The sequence below is a fragment of the Cygnus olor genome, chromosome 4, assembly GCF_009769625.2.
Source record: "Cygnus olor isolate bCygOlo1 chromosome 4, bCygOlo1.pri.v2, whole genome shotgun sequence".
Lineage (NCBI taxonomy): Eukaryota > Metazoa > Chordata > Aves > Anseriformes > Anatidae > Cygnus > Cygnus olor.
The window spans coordinates 26,028,878-26,051,860 of record NC_049172.1 but is presented as its reverse complement, the minus strand read 5'-3'; the positions used below and the strand labels follow the sequence as shown (position 1 = coordinate 26,051,860).

General features: G+C 36.5%; 1 long non-coding RNA gene across 1 annotated transcript in view; it reads left to right on the top strand.

The window, feature by feature from the left end:
- The first annotated feature begins 16,330 nt into the window (after window positions 1–16,330).
- Window positions 16,331–22,983, top strand: part of LOC121069892 — a 33,553-nt gene continuing 26,900 nt past the window's right edge. The window contains exon 1 of the long non-coding RNA XR_005819730.1: window positions 16,331–16,585. This is a non-coding gene — a long non-coding RNA (uncharacterized LOC121069892). The remainder of the gene's footprint in view (window positions 16,586–22,983) is intronic.

The window sequence follows — 22,983 nt, the reverse complement described above, 5'->3', positions numbered from 1 at the left end:
AATAAGAATTCATTATCATTAAGGTAAATGTAGCATATAAAATTACCTCCCACCATCCAAAGTGGGTGGCAGACAGTGGGGGGTGAAGCTTGTTACCTGAAAACCTGAAATTCTCCTGAGGCATCTAGGAGGAGAGTAACATAATATTGAAAAGAGCAATAACAAACATACCTATTATGTGTCTTCTACATAAATACACTTGGATAGAAGGGAAGTAATTGAAATGCTGAAGTTTATTGTAGCAAGATCCAAACATTTTCTTTTTTTTTTATTAATCAGCATAACATTAATGACTGCAACATAAAGCAGAATTCTTTGCATATAGATCTCAGTAGCAGTTTTCCCCGGGGTGTAATTAGGAGTGCTGTGAGACGTTGTTTGCATCATTTCAAATACATGAGGCCTGCTTCTACTTGTAGTTAAGTCAGCGGCAAGATTTTCATTAGCTTTCTCCTGTGATAGCCCAGTCAAGCTCTGAATGCAGGGAGTGCATACCGGGTCAATTCATCAGACCAACAGCACTGAAAACTGAGATTAGATATCAAACAATTAAAGATTAGCATGCATAAGCTACTCAGTTGTGTCCATGCTCCAGATCTCCCACCACATCAGTGCAAGGAGCATAGAGTTATCAGTGTAACAACGGGAGAACTTAGATAGCTAGTACTGTGTTAGTAAAGTGCTTGATGATGAGAAGAGGGAAAAATGAAGGTACCCCATAAAAGTAATTAAATGAAATTTACAAAAGCTTGTAAAGATTTATATAAATACCTGAGTATATGTAAACAGGTGTGTTTGAAAAGGGGAACTTTCCTCCTAAAATAACTGGAATATCTTAATAATTCTTGAGTATCACAGAAGACATAAATGGAATATACAGCACACAGCAGAAGAAAAATACTATAAGTAAATATTATCAACAGGAATTACTTGAAAGAAAATCTTTGGACTATTATTTGGATGAATTAGTACAGTACACGACTTTTTTTTTTTTGGTGTGTGTAAATATAGCTATTGGAGCAAAAGAAGCATTTTATTTGAATAAGTCTTGTCAACAGAACTCTAGGCCTCAGGCAGGTGTATCTGTAATTAATTTTGATCTGGACATGAATTTTACACTGTGTTCTAGAGAGAAAGGATACTCTTTCTATTAGAATTTAAGGCTCATTCAAAGTATCTTTTAATAGATATTTTCATTCTATCAAAACAGATTAAGTCACAATTTTCCAGACTCTAAATACTTCCTATCTAATCTCTTAAAATCGTATTTCTACTCCAGCTCCTTTTTTTGAAGTAGTCTTAAATATTTTTGTTATAACCAAGATTGTGGGTAGTCAGATGTTGAAAGACGCTCAGCTTCCAGTAGAAAGTTTAATGTCAGGGGAAGTGAGTACTCTGAACAAGCCTCAGTTATCTGATAATGTGAGAAAAGCTTCAAGATGTTTATAAAACAACAAAAAAAAAGCAGCACTGGCCTATTAACTACTGTGCAAACAATGAAAAGTCTTCAGAAATACAAACCACCTAAAGGCTGGCTAACTGTTTTCAGAAGTGGATGTAGTGTTATTAGAGCTAAATATATAGACAATAAACATTTAAAATAAACAACCAACAAAATAAACAGTCAAACAAAAAAACAAACCTAAAACTACAAATAAAATCTCTGCAAATCCAGTCCATTGGAGTTTGAGCTTGGCCCACAATAGCCTCCTGGACTCAAGATGTTTAAAGTAACTTGGGTTGACTGTGTATGTACATTGCATGGCCTAGTTTGCATTCTTTTAGAGTTAATTGTCTTATGGCATGCTCTTTAAAAAAAAAAAAAAAAAAATACTGGGATTTAGGATTTAGTTTGGAGGTGTTTGGGCAGCCAATTCTTACATGTAAATTACAAGTTTAACAAGCTAATTAAAAGTAGATGTATGTATTACACAAAAATAGAGATGCTTCAAACTCATTTTCTCATAATACATCTTTAATTGTTTAATTAAGAGTGGCCTGATTTTCAGAACTGTTGATTTCTCTGTTAGTTTTGTCAAGTGATCAGCACTTCTATTACGGAGGCTACCTGTAGGCATGGTCTTATTTGGAAATGTTGGCTGTGCTATAAAGTGGTTTTCTTTGTGTGCTTATTGCACCAGACCCTTAAGTGCATTAAATAAATGTCCTTAAAATTCACTGCTGTGACTTATGCTGTAAATTAGGTATGTAGCAGTGCATTATATTTTTTCTATTTTTCTTCTGATATACAATATTTTTTGCAAAGATCAATCACATAAGTCTTGCATAATTTTCAGAATTCTTCAAAAAACTTGTTTTGGAGAGGGAAATTGTCAGAATTACCAAATCCTATAAAGTACTTTTTCCAAATAACCAGCATCCTTGCCCCTTGTCTCCCTCTGAAGCAGGTTTTAAAAATGTATGTTAATATTGTATACTAATACAGTCCAAAAACTGATGTAAAACATTTTGACATGTAAAATCAAATTCCATTAAGTTCACAGTCTTTAAAGTCAATAGACATGAGTTTGGATGTTGATACCAAACCTATGACAGACAAGTAACTGTTGACAAGTTGCAAGAATGCAAGTGAATTAGCATAATTTCACTAAATAATACATTTCAGTATGGCAGATTGTTTATTTGTTTTTGTAGGAAGAAAATTACATTTAGGTTTCTTAGATGAGATTACAGAATTATCTTCCTCAACTGGGATTGCCCATTTGAGTATAGACTGAACTACATAATAGATAAAGGTTTTGATTTGCTATTATGTCATCACTAAACATTCTGCCACTGAAGCTGCTTACTGTCAAAAGTAACTAAAGGTGTGTTTTATGAAAAAAACAAGTTTTAATATAACCATGTTAGTACAAGTTATAACGCTAGTTTCTAATTAGCAGTAATAATTGCCTTAGAATGAATAGGCGATATTCACTTTGTGAAGGCTGCATCTTAAATGGCTTCCTCTTAGTTGTAGTTGACCCATGTAAGTGTCATGTTCCTGAATAGACTGGATTATGAAGCTCAAGGAATGGTGTAGAGTTATTTTTAAAAACAGGAGCTGCTGTTACATACTAAAGGAAAGTGCCCTACATCTGTCTCTGCCAGAAAAATTCAGGCTCAGCAGTTTGATATGACACTAATTTACTTGCTGAGAGACTTAGAAAGCTTCATAAATAGCAGAACAATATGATTAGATAGTACTTCTGTTGATTCAATTACAACTGAAGTTTAAAGATACTAAATAAATAAATAAAAAATCAAACATCTTGAGCTAGAATTAAGCTTTCTTAATGGAATGGGAAAAACTCAGCAGTGATGAAAAAGAAACAAATTATTTCCACTGTGATCAAGGAGGGAAAACATTTCTTAAGCTGTGATGGGTGTATTGCATTAAAATATGGAATTTTGGCTGCATGTCATTCTTGTTTGGAATCTGGATTTCATTTACATTTTTTTTGTGAAAACTTTTTAAATGGTTTATTCTGGTTTCCACTGAATGTATGTCCTTTTGTATGGAATGGGCTATGAAATGGATCACCTCATAAATGTACCCAGAATACTGTGCAGACTCTTTTGGTAGCAGTGTATTATGCTTTTATTCCCTTTAATGTTGAATGTAAGCAGTTCTGATGTCTGTTTTTAAGCCAAGCAAGTCAGGAGTTTGAAGCTAAAGACTAGCACTCAAATCTATTTTATCTAAAATATCATAATATTGATAATTCAGCTGTATGTTACAGATGACATACCTCTGGCTACTTTCTGCATTGGACAATTCCACTCCCCACCCCTCTTAAAAAAGGAGGAGGAAAAAAAAAAAGTGCCTGTATGGCCAGAGGATATGTTGTGTTTTGCCTGAAAGCTCTGGAGGCTCGATATACCAAACATCACATTCAGTATTCAGTCAGTTCAGAGTCTGCTCACTTCAGAACTGTATTTTAAATTCTAATCTCAAGATTGTCACCTTGCAAGTGATTTATGGCATATAAACTATTAGGTTCTGTCTTTTTCTTCCATTGTTGCTTCTCCACTCTGTAAAACTACTGAAATACTCACCAGATGGGAGAGGTTGTGGGGAATAGTACTGAGTGCCTATTAGTGGGTAGAGAAGTTTACTTAAAAAGTAATATACACCTGTGTTCCAGCCCTAGCAGTAACAAATACTCAAGTACTAAATGATGTTTGCTCCTGTCATTCGGAGAAGTGTAAGCTTTGTCAACAGAAGAAGTGTTGAGCTTTTACTCAACCAAGTCCGGTTGCTTTTTTCTGTTCCTAACCAATAAACTAACCAATAAAAATTCACAGTTTGACCAGTGATGGTGCTGAAAAGGGTCATGTTTGATACACAAGTTTAAGCTGATAGCTTCCCAGTGAACATGAAGCTGGATGAAAAATAGTCTGGTGAATTGCTAACATTTGTGTCCTACTTAAGATTTTTTTTTTTTATTTGTCCTTTCTTTCTTTTTATTTCTGGAGAGGCAGAACTGAAAGGAAAGTAGGTTGGGCTATTTACTTGTTTTTACACCTTTTTTCTTCCATTCCTGTATTCTTTATAATTTGAGTCATTATGGAATTTCTTGGCTAGGAATGATTGAGCTAAATGATACAAAAGGCTTTTGTAGGCTTTTTCTATTGCAAGTTTCCATAAAAGCAGAAGTGCATTGACATTCTTCTTTTCAAGTGTGTCTAACAGATAAATACTGAGTATTTCTGGGGGATGGGGAGGACTTCCTTTAAGAATACAGACTAATGAACATAGATGTAAGAAAAGAAGAATAGAGGTGCTATGTTCAAAAGTAGGACTTTTAAAGGATGAATAAAACTTCTATTTATATATTTATGCTTAGCAAAGTTTATGCTGTTAACTTATTGACACTCATTGCACAAATAAGTCACTTATTGCACAAATATATCACATTATTGGGATAATAAAGGAATAAAACTATATTTACAAAGGGGTAAGAAGTTTTTTGTGGGAACCTCTTGATGGCATATGTAGGTAAGTAGAGAGAAACAACTCTTATTTGCAAATATGTTCGTATGTGCTTTGAAGTGATTTGAAGTTGAGTTGAACCTAGTATTTGCTGGGTGTTGACAGACTGTTATCTGCCATTGCCACTGGAGGGGGGGAAACTCCTCTTTTGAGTCGCAGATTTGTGATCTTACGCCTCACTGCTCTGAGGGTTTACTGCAAGTGGTAAGCAGTAAAATCATTAGGGAGCAACACAGATAAACTTGCTGAGGCTATTGAGACTGAGCAGCTCTTGCATCCTGGCAGGGGATTACTTAACTAGCAACAGACATGTGATTGTTTGTGCTGGAAAAGCTCTCTGGAAATCTCCAGCACACAGAGCCCTTCAAGCCTGCACAATGAGCTATGATTGCCATATAACCGTTATTAGAGAGTAAGTGTCCCATTACCTTGACAGCTGCGCAGAGTGGTCAGAGAATCACCAGGCCTCGTCTGTTATGGAAACCATCTGAGAGATAATTCACAGTACCATTACTGTTGATCATGCTGATTTCCAAAACTGCTGTTCTACTGAGCTTTCGTTTTTGTGTCTGAAGTAGAGTCAGTATTTAAATGTGGTCAGACTTAGCATTGGAAAATGGGGAACTACTTCTTCTGAGGGGGGATCTAGATGGTGTAATTTAGTCCTCTGTTTTCCAATCGGATCCCTAGTGGGATGGTGGTACCAGTGGTCAAGAGCATCTAACATTGAACTGTGTAGGCTCTGGAGGTTAGTGCATAGGGATTAATGCAGTTGGAATTGAGTGCATGGAAAAGTTTGGTTTTTTTTTTTTTTTTTTTTGGGGGGGGGGGGGGGATATAGGCAGGCTGAAGACCCTTCCACCTAGTGAAGTCCTTACTCTGAGACTGACTGTATTTCAATCAGTGAAGTTTTTATCAGCTTTAAACTGTCTGTGGCTTCCTCAGCAAATTCAGCAACAAAATATCCTATGAGAGCTGGGTAAATCACCAGTACAAAGCTACCTGTGGTTCTGTCAGGAAATGAATTAATGAAAGAAGCTTGAATAAACTTACTTCAAAAGCTGAACAGTTTCATGCTTTACAAGCTCGCAAAGATAACACCAGTCCTCATTCTACAGGAGGTGGTCTTTTGCTATTTGCTTGGGTAGAAGTGTTTAAATTTCAGTAGGGTTGCAGAGAGCATGGAACCAGAATCTGTGGTGTGAATTAGAGCCAGGTGATACTCCTTAATAAGAGAATAACAAACCTGGTATTTTGTCATAACTGGTTTAACACAATTCAGTCCAACTGCTTGCAGAGCAGATGCTATTTGTCTGCTCTAGTTGTGTGTTAACATATTTCTTGCAGACAACTTTTACAGCAAGTAAGTTTACTGCTTGGTAGGACAACTCTGTTCTGTAAAACTCCTCCTGTTGAAATGGTTGGTTCAATGTCCTTACTACTTTGTCCTCTTGAAAGGGCAATAATCTTTCAATGAAGATTAAATCCATAATATATTTGGGAATATTTGCCCAGTTCATTTGCATGTTCTCTGCAGTCTGAAGAGTTATATGTTCATTTGTTTTGAAATTAGAAAATGAAAATACAGACATATAACTCAGAAATGTGAGGAGATTTCCTTAGATTCAATCTGTCCTTCAGAGGTGAAGGGGGGGGGGGGGGGGGCGGGAAGAATAATGCCTGGTGGGATTTATGAGTGACTTTTTCTTTGTTATTGTACAACTGTAAGTCCAAGTGCTTGCAAACAAAGCACACTGAGAAGTAACAACATCCAGAGGGAATAATACTGAAAAAATGGCTATGGGTTTCCAGAAGGAAAATTGCTGCTTCCAGCAAGGTCAAAATTATGTTACTGGGTGATGAAAATACTTGTATGCTGAAGATTTGAATAATAGTAATAAAGAAGTGCCATTGCCATTGGAAGGTTTTTTAAATACAAATAATAGAAAATGTAGAGTTATGGGTAATAACATATAAAACTATGCATTAATTAATTCCAAAGAATAATTATTCAAAATGTTGGAAGTGTATAGAAAGTAATCAGTAACTGTCTTTTAAACAAAAACACTTTCGTGTCAAGTAAGACACTAACTTTACAAATTTGTGTCCTCTTGATGTTTAATAGAAAACAAAACAAATTGTCATTCGTTTAGTCATTTAAATATCAAAGTGTGTTTTCCAGAAAATGACTGAGTTACATATTGCTTGTTTGGATGTATTGTTGCCTGTCACAGAACAGAGTAGGAAAAAAAATCCTGAAATGTGAAATTTCCCCTCACCCTTACAAAAACAAGATAAACTGAGAATGGTATCTTCCAGTGGAATAACACAAAACATTCAGAAAATGCTTATTTTAAGCTAGCCAGTTGTGGATCCTGGCCTGGTCATTTTATGAGATCTTGCTTACTTGCAGCATATCCTCCATCTCAGGTTGCTTTCCTCAGGGAGCACTTAAAAGTAATTCTGTTCAATCCACTCAGATCCTATTTTCTTATGTTCCTCTTCTGTTCCTTGTCTTTATTTTGCATCTAATTGACTCAGGCAAAAGAGTGGTGCCAAGGCTGACTAAATAAAGGACTGATTCACCTTTTTGAATATGTAGGTATCCTGCTGGCAGATGTCTCTTTGGCCTGTTGGTGATTTCTCAAAGGCAACCCCCTAGATCTCCACTACTGAATTGATGCTGCATATACCTATTGGGGTGAAAAGCTCCAGTCACACAACTCTTGTCTTGCATGAATTTTATCACTGACAAATAATACTGCTAAAAACACTGCAGGGAATTTAGGGCATTTAGCACCATTAACAGTACTTGCTCTGAGATGTGATCTGTTTGCAGTCGATTGCTTTAGAGCGCTATTAGGTTTTACACTAACATTCAAAACATCTCTTTGAGGAATGTCTTACCAGCCAGCGTGCATTAACTCAAAGTATTTAAATATTGAAGCTTTGCTGCTTAGGATTGGCATTACCATACATCTGTGTACACCTGAAGAGTATTGCATACATTGTATTAAACATGGAGCCTAATTGCTGAGCTCCCATTATTACTGTTTTCACAATGCATCTCATGAAAACAAATACATCTTGAATTTTTGTCTGTGTTTACAAATTGTAGAATGTAGCTAATTAAGCTAAAAATCTATGCTAAGTGACTTGCATCCAATTCACTGCAAATCTGCAGTATGTTCATTGGGCTCCAGGGCATTTCACTTGCAGCACTTCAGTTTAACAAGAATGCCTCTGAGTTTCTATGCGGATTTGAAAAACAGACTGTAAACAATGTGTTATTGTCTCTTTTTGTACACCTGTGTGTATTTCATTTACCTGTCCCTTTACTTTTTCCTTTTGCATTGCCAGCAAGCTACAGGTGCACACCTCGTAAACTGGTGTTATAAAAAGGCACTAAGAAACATTTATGAATTCATTAGCTGATTAATTTTTTAATACAGCTGCTTTGAAGTGCCTGAACTATGTATGGCTATGTAGCAAGGTGTTAACACAATTTCCAAAGCATTAGTTGTCCAGTTTTCCCTTTAGCTTTGGCAGAAGATATATATGAGTTGCTAGGCTGGAAGTCACAACGTGCTTTTGCGCTGTGCCACAGTTCATGTGAGAAAAAGCAGAGAGGAACCTTATGGGACTACCAACAAAAACTTGTCCTATTGGAACCTTATGGGACTACCAACAAAAACTTGTCCTATTCATATTCTATTACCGAAAATGAGATTTGGATTTTTATTTTAGACTTTCTAAGACTTTGCCTTTCACATGACCCAGATCTGTCCTGTTATTCTTCTTTCTGCATTTCTGTGTGACTTACTGTGATTCACTTAGAATTTGGTTGGTGGCTTTTGTCATTTGATTGGGCCTGTGGAATATTTAAATGGCAAATGTTTCTTGGGCTGGACTGCAGAAAAAATTGCTGGCACCAAAACTGCAGCAGCACTCAGGCAGTTATATCCAAAGCTATGGTCCTGGAAAGCCTGCTGAGCTATTACCTCATCCATAAGGGAACTAAACTGTGAATGGACCCTAATTTCAACCTCTAGGAAAAACTCCTTGCGTTTTGACAGTGATGAATGTCTTTGTGTCCAACTCATGTTCAGGACCAGCTGGTCTTTAGAAAATTGTCTACTAAAGTCTCCTGACAACTCAATCAGGAAATGCATCTGTATGTGCTCATCAGACCCAGGCAGAACTGAGTACCCTGTAACATGCAGTAGTGGTCAACGCTTAGCTTTGAAGTCTCCTCTTCTCCCTCCCCTATGCTAGTATAAAACGCACCCAGGAGAAAATAGATTCTTCTGTCTCATGTATTCTAACAGTCAGGCTGATGCATAAAACTCATGGGAGATATTTGGAAAAATGACCAAAATTGAGCTTTCACTGCCAGCTTCTCACTGACCTAGGGAGGAGGCTCTTTCTATGCTTAACACATAATTTAATTTTGCACCTTTATTTTATGAATTTGGTTTTGAATAATGCTGTGTCAAGGTAGAAGAGGTTTACCTAGAAGAGTCAGAACTCTAAATATTAGATGTCACTTTACTTGCAGGTAGTTTTTTTGCCCTGTACTTGAAAATGTGAAAAGACACTTGCAAAAGTTCTTAAAAAATATATCTTGCTTGCATAAACTATTATGTGTTGTGACAAGAATTATTCTGTCTTTCTCCATGTCATTTAAACAAAAAAAGTTGGATTTTCGTATGAAAACCAGTTGGCAGAATGATTATCTTCACATTGTCTAAATATCAAATTTCTTCATGTCAATGATTGTATAGGTAATGGCCGAAATTTGATTTGAACAGAAAAAATATATATTAGCATGCTAAAAGTGAATTAACTTGCAAGTGAAGCTTCGTTCAGCATCCTAGAGACTACACAACTATTTCTGATTAGAATCTCAAATGGCTTTCTGATTTTCGATGATGACGTTTTTGGGCTTCATGGATGGGTCTTTTAAGTACAAGGAAGGGAAGTAAAGTCAACAGTGCTATAAGTTTCTGATTTTTACTGTAATCTTTCTCACTAATTTTAGTTTACTTTGGTATTACGTTAAAGTATTAAAACCAACCAACCAAAAAAACTTTTAACGTGTACAGGAAGAAGAAAAGGTAGCAAAGCACCCCAAAACTAGCTCATATCATAACTGCCACAGCTTTATTGTGTTAAGTGCAATGTGCCTTTTATAGCTAGTTATATTATCACATACTTTTTTTTTCTTCCAGAATCTTTGCTTTCCTCAGGGTATCAGTTGAACAGGACTCTCTAAATGAAAAAGGGAGAGACAGACACTATTTTAATTAGATTTCATCTTGAAATATGTGGTTTGAGGTTTGACTTATAAATCATCCATATCTTGCTCTAAATACAAAATATTAATTTCTTCATAACCTTTTCTGGGTTTCTCAGCAGTATAGCACCTGAGTGTTTCACAAGCAAAATTTGATCGATTTGTTGTTAAACTCCTCTGAGTGAGGTATGTGATTTGCACCTTGCAAAGGGAGAAGGAAACTACAGCTCCCACAGGTTTCAGCTGCAACTGTGAACTGTGTTAAGAGCCCAGACCTTCAGATTTCAAGTAAGGTTCCCATAAATCCTGGCTTCCTGTCAAGAACGTGCTTTGAAATTGCTGGAGAGGAGAAACCAGGTGAGAATCCAGTTTTCCAGCACAGCACCCAACCATCCTCAGATTTAAAAGGTGCTACCTGGCTGTTATTACTACAGGGGTGTTACAGACAAGTACATCTCTATAGACCTGGACATCCATCATCTTGACCTCTGATGGGGTGGGGGGGGGGAGATTCTCGTAGCCTGGTATGCAAACACATGACTAATTCTTCTGCATAGCTGATGTAAGGTGGTAAGGAACAGAGATAACTGTGAATCTGACTTTTCTCAACAGTTAAACACACAACTTCAAAATGCTTGTGTTGTCGCTACCTGTGTATCATTTATAACAAAGAAAACTAAGTTTTGCAGAAATCATATCTAACCTGCCCAAATTGTTTAACAGCAGAACTGGAAACTGCATTTACTTCACAGACACGTTGATGCTTGTACCGTTGGAGCTGTTATGTGGTCATCTTTATATAAAATAATTGTTCTGAGCAAGAAATAGGCGTGCACCTTGTACTTGGGATTCACAGATTCTTGATGATAGGAGATATTTCTGTTAACTTCAGAGTTCTATTTCATAACCATTTTTTTCTAGTGCTAGCATAATGTTTTTAGTAAAGCAATTAGTCTACTAGAAATATAATTCAGGACTGAGCCAAACTTTCCATAGAATTTGCTTGAATTCAGAATGTCTTGGTCCCATAAATAGGGGAGGAAACACTTTGGAAAGTTTTTTTTCCCATTTCTTTTTTTGCTGAAGTAAAATAGAAATATTTTTTTCCACTTAAAAAGAAACTTAATATTAAAAAAAAAAAAAGTATTGCTTAATATGAAGGCTTTAGTCTAACCTGACCCCAAGTACCTTGTATTTAGTCAAATATAACCCTTATTTTGACAAAATGACATGTTGACAATTTTTTTTCAATTCAGTAGGGAAAAAAAAAAAAACCTTGCCTGGTCATTTCCTCAGTTCTTGCTCCTAACTTTCCATATGCTTTTTTTTTTTTTTTCCAGGCTGTCCTCTACTGCTTGCTTCTACACTTGCTTCTGTCCCTGTCCAACCATCTGCTCTTCTCTTTACTCTTTGTGCTCTGACTCCTGCCTATGTTCTTCCTCTGTAGGCATGTTACCATTGTGGGTACTCATCAAATTATCTTCTATGCCTGCATAGAAGAATTTCTAATTCCAGCCCCCTGCCATGGACAGGGACACCTCCCACCAGACCAGGTTGCCCAAAGCCCCATCCAGCCTGGCCTTAAACATTTCTATGGATGGGGCATCCACAGCTTCTCTGGGCAGAAGCAGCAGCCTAGCTGTGGAGATAACAGCAATGTAAATTACATTTCCATGCTTCTTGTGGCAGTTTTGCCTTTGGATAGTCACTACACTATTTTTTTTTTCTTTAAGCAGCTGATGAAGTTAAGCAACCTACTATATTCACTGAAGTCGATGAGGTTTCAGTAGTGTGGCTGTAAGCAGAATTTGACCAATAAAATGGTCTTTTCTATGCAATATAGCTCAACTCTGCTGGTGACAGGGTTGCTTGTTTCATCTCAGTGCTTTTATCTGTTTTACTTTCTAGTAAGACCCTTCTTCCAAATGGCTCCATGCTTCCAGGCATATTTCAATAATTCATCACAAAAAAAGCTAGAGTAAGCAAGATAAATAACACAGTATGATATATGGCTGCACCTCAAAGGCAGGAAGTGTAAATTGTATTTAACCACATAAATATCAAGCTCTCATCTCACTTCATAAACAGGGAGTGGTACACTTGGCCAAAAAAACAAACAAACAAAAAAAAACCAACAAAAACCAAACCACCACCACCACCAGCAAAACAACAGATTTATAAACACCTGACTTTTCTATTAAAAATGAAAAGGTGGGCAGGAAAGTTCACAAGACAGATGATGATTATTTAAAAGGAGCATTGTTCAAAAAATACAAAGGTGCATTCATGTGCATAATGATTGTTCAAAAAATGTATTAGTATAAAAGCAGGTAAATAATTCAGTGACACATGTAATCGCTATTTCCCTAATATATATGTTTGCTTTCTGTGAAGGAAAATCTCAATAGTTTTTCAAGCTCGTTGTTAAAACTGGCATTTTTGCATGTAAGGGTTATTTTAACTAGTTTTGTAGAACTGGTTGATTTAAGAATATGTGTATATATATATGACCATACAACTATCTGATAGCTGACTTCTTTCCTCCTTGTCCTTCCCTCCTCCTTTTGCTCCCAAGTCCCAATTCTCACACCTCCCTGAATCCTTAGCTACTTCCTACTATACCATTTCCCACATCTCCTAGCTCTTTCTCTAAACACTCCTTGTCAATAGGGAGTCTATCATTTATTTCTAAATACTACTCTTAGTAGTTGAAAAACCTTCTACAGTGTTCGCTGTATGCTTCCTGGATTTTGTGATACAGGGTACAGCAAAGAAGAGCTCAACATCCCCAAATGCTGGGCAGCTGGGCAGTGAAGCTATAAAATCCCAATGCATGGAGGGAAAGAGGGCAAATTTTTCAGGAAACCCAGTGGGGGAAAAAGAGTGGCAGCTTATAATGTTCATAATAGCATTTGCTTCTGCTCTGTGCCTTCTGTTCCAGCTTTTGGATAAGAGAAGAGGTTTAGGCAAACATGGAGAGAGCAGGAAGATAAGGTTCACTGTGCAGATGCCAGGGAACAAGCTCTGGCTATGATAGGGATACTCCAGGAGATGTGCCAGCATTGTCTGATAGCCTCACAGATCTTTGCGCTCACAGGCTTTTCTACCACTTTTCTCCTTTTTTTTTTTTTTTGAGTTTTGCAGAAACTATTTTGTTCTCTACAGTTTGTCACAAATCTAGTGCTATGACTTAAAAACAATCACTGTAACTTAAATGCTTGCGTGCAGCAAATATGGGTTATGATAAACTTTTTGTTTTCTAAATTATGCTTTTCCTTTGGCCCTAAGTACGTTATTTGTTTAGATGATGGCACTTTTCTCTTCACACCTTGTTCCTTCTCCATTTTTTTTAATGTTGTCCCACTTACCTGAATTGCATCTCACAGTCTAAATCATTGGCTCAACATGCAGAGATGATCATATGGTTGGTTTTATGTGCTTTAAAATGAGAATGATAGAGCTCTTTCATTCACCAGGATTCTTGATCACCTACTAATTCATCAACTGCAAGTTCTGCAGAAAGATCTGTGGTGCATATGGGCTCTTACAGTGAAAATAAAGATGGTTTCATGTAATCGAAATAATCCTTGTCTGATTAGTTAAACTGAATTTGGACAGCACCCAGAGGGGTTAATGCAGGGTGAATGTTTTAAACCCTTTTTTAACACTTTAGAGTTCTAACTTGAGAAAGCCAGTTGCCATATAATGCACAATATTAATAATGTAACTAGCAAATAAAATCACCAAAATCCGCTGACAGCGGTCTATGCGTCTCTCTTATCTTTTCTGTGCTCTTTTTAGGATAAAAAGTTAATTATTGCTGAATTAGAGTTCTCATCCTGTCTCCTTCCTGATCAAAGAAACAGAAGGACATTGCATTTCTGGCAAACTGTGCTCGGAGTGGGAAGAAATCTTTATTTTCTATTTTATCCGTACCTAAATTATATCTCAGATCTGTTTCAGGTACTTAAATGCCACTTACGATGTATGCTACTGGGAATAGTCAGCAGGTGTTTGCTTCAGGTAGTCATAAAGTCTCTTCAAAGACTTCAAAATGGCAGTATCAATTAAAAACTCTTTGTGGGAAGTTAGCTGCTGTGGAGCTTTTATGGAAATTTTCAATACAATGCTTTTTTTGAGGAATTATATGAAATTTTAGTCTATGACAGAAGATATTCAACTGCATAACTCCAAGAATAAGACTCTTCAGAAGCCCATGTGTACAGAAATTATACTGTTGCTCCCTGTACCTTCTTGAGGCTGTCATTATTTTTTTCAAATTTATCAGTCTTGCATGGATTACATTCTTGCATGGATTACATACCTGCCAAGAACTCTGCTTGAAGCAAAACCAACCTGTATTTGTTTTTTATTCTGAGAAGCCTTTTCTAAATTTCCTATTATGATTTCCATTGTCCCTACTTTGATTGTGTTACTTTATTCTCGTTACTTTATTCTCTTCTGTCTTGCTCCTAAGATCTAAGCTTTTCAATCATTTGAGTAATCATAGAGCAAATGAATGTGTTATTGTGTGTGCAAATATCTAGATAAAACAAGATTTATGAACAGACATTGTCTCAATGGAAAATCTCTGGACTGATTTCACTTAGAAGTAATCAAATTGAAAATATGACAAGTAATCAGCTAATGCAAACTGAATGCACCAAATATACTAAACCCTTTTTTTGTAATATGATATACCTAAGTCATGACAATCATTTTAAATCAAGTATTATATAACAAATTGCTGTTTTCTAGCTCTATAAGAAATAAATGAATATATATATATATATGATTTTATTCTAACAGCTAGGAAATATTTACAACATTTTACATGAACAATTAATACCTTTTTATTTGTGATGTTCTCAGAACAAGTTATCTTTCACTTTGGTCTAATCTTCCTGCTGACTTAGCTGCAAAAATATCATGGTAGAATAACTGATCAATACTAATGCACATTTTAGCAACAGCAGCATCAGCGGAAAGGAACTAGGGGTAGTCCCTGGTGTTATAAAATGGCATATTGGATATAGTTAGCTAATACTCCAAGTTAATGATAGAGCTTCTGAGATTTCTTATGTTTTAGTAGCGTATTGCTTTTTACAGAATTCTTGTTTTTCACCTCAGAGGGACATAAGAATGAAGATGCTTTAGACTGTTCTATAACGTAGGTAAAGATACACGCTGGAACTTCTGGAAATTCAGGAAGAGGTTTTCTTTGTGTGAGAAAGGAGCAAGCACTGTGGAAAATATTTCCCGACAGAAAGTAGTGCTATCCCATGCATTTCTGTAAAGATACTTCAGTCTGCTGCTTCTCATTTTCATCTCATACCATGTAAGGACTGAAAGACTACATCTATGTATCTTAAAATATTTACATGATATATTTAGAAATCTGGTGAGGAAGATAATGATGGGAAAAAGTAGATGTCTATCCTCATGTTTACAGTTCCTTTTTTGTGTGAATATTAAGAGAGGTAGCAGAATGCAGCTCTGATGTTTTACATGTAAACTGCTACACGGTGCTTTTTTGCAAGAAATAGCAATAAAAAAAATCACTCAATGGCTTAGCATGCTAGTGCAACAACATGCAAGGTTATAAACAAAGACAAATCAGTTTATCTCCAAACCAGACCCTCTACAGTTCTACAAATTAAATTCAGAGAAACAGTACATAGGTGTAACTGTTAGCTAATTGTATTGAATCGATATGAGGTGATATCTGTTTCACTCAACTGTTTTACTGTATCAAACATTTTGCATTGTATCTTTTATTCATTTTAAAGGACAAGTATTTTATTTAAAAAAAAAAACCTACAAAACCACCCACAAAATGCTGTAATAATTGCAGCAATCCACATACTTTATAAACTCTCTTTTTAATAACTTAATTTTCATTTTGTCTTTAAGATTTCACAGTTTCAGAACAGCTTGTTCCTTGTTAATAGATTGATTAAAGTGAGTACTGCATATGATACAGTATTGTGGCTGTATTGAACTCTGTATTATTTAATTTAGTTATCGCTTGGGGCCAAGGAGAATATAAATGTCAGCAATAAGACTTCATGCTACTTCTGTGAATAAACAATAATTTTTGTTGGCTTACCTCCTACAATCGTTACTGACTGCCCTTTCACATTCATTCTTGTTAGGATAGGACTTGATGCAAAAGTCTGAAGAGACTCTTATGAAGTGGTAAATTGCCTTTTCTAGGTGCTTATATCTTTCAGCTGCTATAGAAGAGCCAAGGGGACCAACCTGAACTGGTCGTTTTTGACTTTCACCTCAAGGTCAGTGAAATGGTTTCCAGACACAGTGTATATAACTTGTGTTCTCGTGGCTTTTTACTGATTTCAAAGTTGTTTTATGTGATGCTCAAGAATTTGGGCTAAAGGAAGGAGACTTGTTAAAAGTTTGAGTTCCCCTGCTTGCAGGAGTTCAGTCTAGGGGAGATGAACAGGATCAAAGAGTGTAGGTGAAGCATAAAAGTGCACAGCCTACACAGCTGATCTCCTGAGCAGGTTATTTTACAATCTGTCTTAGATGTTGGAGCAATGCATGTGTGACTTAATTGAAATGTAAACTCTTGGAGTTATTTTTTCTTCTTTCCCCTTTTTCCCTCATTTAGTCTTTTCTAAGCATTTTTTTGGCCTCTTCTAAGTATTTGCTTTTTACACAGTGATATCAATGAGATTATTTTACCTGTTTCAGATATTGTGGTGGCATGAATTTTTCAAGGAGTCTGACTTACGTGCAGTATTTTACAAATTTTATTTTTCTCCAAGGCCCTTAGAGAGAGAATTGATATTTTAAAGCAGGCAAATCAAGCAGAAATCATGATATTGGTTGAAAAATTAGAATTTTTAAAAACTATGAAATCAGCGCAACAGCTAAGCATTAACTTGTAGGACAAGCAAAGCAAAAATATTTATGTCCATGTCTTTTCTCTTGCTTTCTGGCCAATTCTTTTCACATTACAACTTACTTTCATTTTATGTAGATTGTGCCAAAGACGAAAGGCTATTAACTAATGTGGAGAAGATATTCCTCAATTTAGTTCTTTCCAAGAGATTGATTTGGTTGTGTCTATGCATTTAAATTTTGTTAAAAGGAATGGTAACAATGTTTATGATAGCGAAATTAGTTTTGGAACGATTCTCAAGCATTTTTTAAAATGTCTCATCTGTTTAATTGTGCTTCTCTGTTGTTTGGATGAAATGTCAAGTAAGGTTTCTTTATATGCACTTGTTCGTGCATATACTGCTGTAAATCTGCATATACTGCTGTAAATCTCTGTTTAGTTTGTGTTTATTTGATGGTCCAGCCATTGAAAAAAAGACTTGGATTCTATTCTATTTCACTTTTATATATATATATATATATATATATATAAAACTTTATCATACCAGTTGCAAAGGAATAAATCTGATTTATTGTTTTCAGAAGGTGTAACCATTAATCTCTCTTGAATTTATGCTACACAGCATTTGCTTTATTGTGTGTCCATTTTGGAACAAGAAGTTTGCAAATTTGACCAAAACCGAACGACTTTTTTCCTCCCATTCTCCCCAGAACCCTTATCTCCTTGGAATCTTTAGTGTAACTTCTATTTTGTTATAATCTCTTTAGTGTGTTTAGCTAACTACCTAGCAGGCAAAGTATAGGTATCTCATGATGAAAGAATAAATAGAAATGCCTATTTCTTTCTTTATCAGCCATAGTGTAGTTTAGGGCAGATGAAATTATTTCAGTAAAGTGAATGTAGTAGGTGTTGAGAAGATCTGGAGCTGCTCTGCAGCAATGTAATGTAATGGTTCCTACTGGTAGGAGGACTGCTGTTTGTTGTATGTGTATTTCTGGCATGGCTAAGATATTCTCATGGAAAATTCCTCAATGTGTGCTAAAGATTTGGTAAGAGACAATGTCATAAGAAGCAAACTGTTTCCCAATGGAGCATCAAAGGAACCGTACTGAATTTAGAAGGGAAGGTGCTTTCCAAAGAGGCAGGTAATTGGTGCAAGGGTCTGCAAGGTGTACGTGCGTTCACTACGGTGCTGTGCTGTGCCTCAAAGAAGTGACAGCTTTGGGGCAGAGTTCAGTTTAAACGTGCCTGCAAGTGGTAGCCCCAAGTTTATGAACTCTGCTGGGAGGACTTTACTAGCATGTCTGCTGTTCTGTTTGTGTAATTGTCTGGACCCCAGCTGGCTCATTGTCAAACCATAACAGAAGCTTTCTTATCTTACTTTTCAGCTGTAGCATTGTGCTTAAATCGTCTACTCTGTAGACATGTCTTGCAATATTGACAGAAAAAAAAAACTTATCTAGTCTTGCTTTGGTTACCACTGGGAACGGCAAGACACATGTATGTTGCTTGTTTTTACAGCCCTTTCTCCCCCCTAAGCATCTGTTTTTATCAAAGCATAAATAATACTTTGTTTTACCTTGTGACTGGCTACAAGCTTTTGGAAAGAAGAATCGCAAATGCTTAAATCTGGTCAAAATGTTAAAGGAATGGCAGAATTGCAAAATTTGCAAGACGACTTAGCCTACAAAGGACCCAGTAGCACAACTAGATCTATTATTGACAGATGATATCAGGCAAAAAAATATTGTTAAGATTTTGCTATTTAAAAGCTGGCATAGCAAACTAAGGACAAGGTTAAATACAGTGTCTGCCACTCATTTTCAGAAGGCACATCAGTGTTTGCTCTCTGGGTTGTTGAACTTGGTTGCCTGTTTATAAAAGAACAGGCTAGTATGGTATTGAAGTTTTAGCTTGCTTAAAGATATTGAAAATGTTCAGACATTCAAAACTCTCTTCTTACTGAGACCCACCTGTATGACATTGAGCAAAAGATTCAAAACTTCAGGCTCCTTCTAAGCTTTTTGTATTTTTTTCCTTTCTAAGTTAAAAATTACAGGACTCATTCCTGTGCTTTTATGCATTTTACTTCCTTTTCAAGCATGGTGAACGTAATATGTCTGCTTATCCACAAACACAAAAAGGAGGGCATGCTGTCAGCATTTTCAGCCTTATTTATTCCCAAGGATGTCGCAGGGATTAGAGAACTAAGTAAATGTATGTTGTTATGAGTAAATGTTTCACAGCCTGCAAGGAAATACTCATTTTTCTCTAACTGCTTTCTCTTCTTGCTAGTCCTTCATAATGGACTCAGTTATGATTAATTGTTCATCTCAACTCCTGTCCATTGTCCTCTCTATTTCATTCAAAGTCCCAGGGTTTGCTTGGAAAGGCTAGAGCCAGAGTTGCTCAATGTTCACTCTGGAAAATCAAAGAAGAAACAGGAAATGTATCTACCATCCACCGCATTTTATTCTCTGAAGGGGTCACTTTCTGATCCATGGGTGGTTCTTTTTTCTCTTTCAAATACAGAAAGTCCTTAAATCCAAAAAGTATCTTTAGTTTCATTGTGCAGTGAAACAGTCCAGACAATTGAATGCCTCTGAAAGTGTCTGTGTCCCAAGCTGCAAGACAAATTATAAAAAGAAACCACTGACAAACTATGATCAACTTCAGCCAGGATAGTTAACTTTTCAATAACTTCTCATTTTCATACAGAAAAGAGAAAAAGATGATTTATGGCAATGTGAGATCCTAATTTGAGAGAATCCAAAGATTTTTCACCCCCCTTACTAATTATATTGTGTGTGTGTGTGTGAATATATATATATATATATATATATATATATAAATAAAATAGAGAATGGGGAACATTTAAGGAGATTTTACCTCTGGAAGGAATGTAATCCAAGATTTGATGTGGTGATGCCTGAGTCCAGCTTTCCTGGACTCTCAAAAGCTCTTTCAGAGAAGGATGAATAGACAAGTAAATTGCAGAGTCTTACGGTTAACTCAAGTCACTTGAAAATAAACAGCAAAAAGACAAACTTTCTGAAGATCACCCATGAAATTTTAAGCATCAGGAAAGCTGAACCAAAAAATCCTCCCATTCTTAACTATTAGTCTTTTGGGGGATTTCCTTTACTTTTAACTTCCTTTGTACATAAAGAGCTTTGAAGAAGAACGAAAAGACAAACTTCAAGATATTTTGCCTGACAGTATAGCAATAAAATGATATCTTTAATAAAGTGACAGCTAAATGAATGCAGTGAAGATTTGTTAAACATATGGCAAAAATACTCAGCAGACGTATTGGGCTGCACTGAAAAGAAAATGGTCAGGGACTAGCTGAATAAGATTTGTAGAAGGAAGGTGAACATTCCTGATCAACTTGCTAGCCAAAACAAAACTAGTGCTTTTCTTTTTCACATGAATCATTAGGGGAAATAAATGTTTGTTTGTTTGTTTTTAAGACCAGTCATTCCGATAATGCCTCTTACTTTTTTTTTTCCTAAACTATACTGTTGATATTTTGACTTCTAAAATTTGAAACTGATTTTATGGTTCAGTAAGGGAGAACACTCTTTTTTTTAATTAAACCAAAGAAGCTCTCAGTACAGGAAAAATATTTCCAGCCCTGCACTACTCACAGTGATTTTGGATTGCTTCTGGAGATGTTATTTGGATGAAAGCTCCTGTCAGACTCAATAAAATGACTGACAAGGCCAAATTGGCATGCATTAAGGGAAATGACAGGAGAAAAGCTTAATCATGCCTGTACCAATAGATTCAAGCTACTTCGGTGATCACACTGCCATCCTGTGTGTGTCAGTAAGGCTTCACTTTCATCGCCCTTTGTAGAAAAGGCTTCAGAGCAAAAAGGCAATTGGACTTGATTGTATGCCTAAAAGAGACCAAAGAGAGAAGTAAAGATTTCTTGGCACTGATAGGATAACAGGTCATGCAAATACACTCTGCTTTGTCCCACAAAACAAACAAGAATATAGTAGTAAAATGTATTTTTTTCAGACAGAAAGCTTGGAAGTACACACCTTGGTACCATCAGTCCCTACCCTTGATGCATTTTGGTGGTGTGAAAAACATGAGTGCGAAGTGTGGAATAGTGTTAGATGAACTAAAACCATCTGACTAACCACCAAATTAACATAACTATGACATATTAAATGTAAGTTGCTAACTAAAAGAAATTAATTCAGCTCTTTTTCATAGTCTCTAGTGGTCCCCATGAACATCTACCTAGGAGAACTTTATTTTCTACATAGCCACAGGTTTTGCTGGAGGCTGCAGAACCTCACTCCTGAGAATTTTGGAGTAACATGGCTTGCAAGCCTTTAGTTTCTTAAAAATCTTGTGACTTTGTAGCCAGTATTGCAGGATAGCCATGGTAGCAGCATTGTCCTGAGAAGCTGAAGGCTGCCAGCCATGTTGCAATACAGCTTTGGAAGCAGATTTCATTCTACTGCCTCTAACCAGCCACCCTTTGAGTATAAGTGGGTGTTACCTCCCTGCATAATTTACCAGTTTCCCGTAAGTATTTCTTCAGATTATTATTAAAAAGATAAAAATCATCTCCATGGGATCTCTACTCTCTCCCAGTCCTTTGCTAAACTCAGGAGAGAGGTGAACGCTTTAATGCTTGGAAGAGAAAAGGATGCTGTTGTGTCACACAGTAGTTTATCTGAAGTTCCTAAGTTTCAGCCCTCCAGATGGGATGTGCGCAGGCATGCTAGTGAGAGACAGGACGATAGACATAATGCATTTCTTGCCTCGTTTTAAAAGAGTGGTTGGTTTTGCTGGGATGTTCTTGCAGGAGGGGAGCAGCTGAGCATATCTGTGGAAGGAAGATAAGCTGCTGGAGCTGGTGGCTAGCAGGAGAGCTAACAACCCTGACGATGGAGCTGGGAGCTAGTGAGGCTGGGAGACTGCTGGTAGTACGTATGAATGTCCCTTTGGGTTCCTCACTGACACAGGTGCTTGCCAGAGACCAGAATAGGTTTTGACATTGTGAATAGCCTGACACTGACGCAAGGCCTCATCTGCAAGAAGCGGGCAAAAGGAGGTGTGTTTTTATATATATGTACACACACACATATATAACATATACTATTATGCTATATCTCCGGAAAAATGAAACAACACAACCACCACCAACAACAAAAACAACAACCCATGCTTTCTGCCAGGAAAATCCCTAGACAGATCTGCTTCAAAGCTCCTGGGGTCCTTTCGCAAACAGAAGCGTAAAAGACTGGGAACGCAAGCCAGGCGTTACGCTTTCACAGATTTATCAGTACAGCTTTTTCTTTCACCTATGCATTTGTGTTTATAAAACTATAAATCTAACAAGAACAGCATTTCTGCCAAGGTGTTGTGAAGACATTTTCATAATGGTGTTTAGCTGGAGTGGCACTGAAAACTCCAGTAGCTACAGATTTATTCTCCTCGTTGAGAAATGGAAGAGTTAAGATTCTGGCGAGCAGATAAGAATATTGTATGTCTCACAGTGTAATTCTCAGTTTGTGGTATCCTAATGCACAACATAGCTATGATAGAGGGCAATTACAGAGGTTACATTTATTTTACGATGCAAGTCAGGATATTACCCCATAGTACTGCAATCACACTGGCCATAAAAGGACTTTTTTTCTTTCCCTAAATCATGGGGGAATGGTGATGGGTTCTGTCTCTTGCTCTTTTTCTATATTTCCTATTAGATTTGCTTGGTTTTAGTACATGTGTTCCCTTCCAATCCTGATTAAAATCCTTTATGATGAGGATTTTCAGCAGAAGTTGGGAATTTCAGAC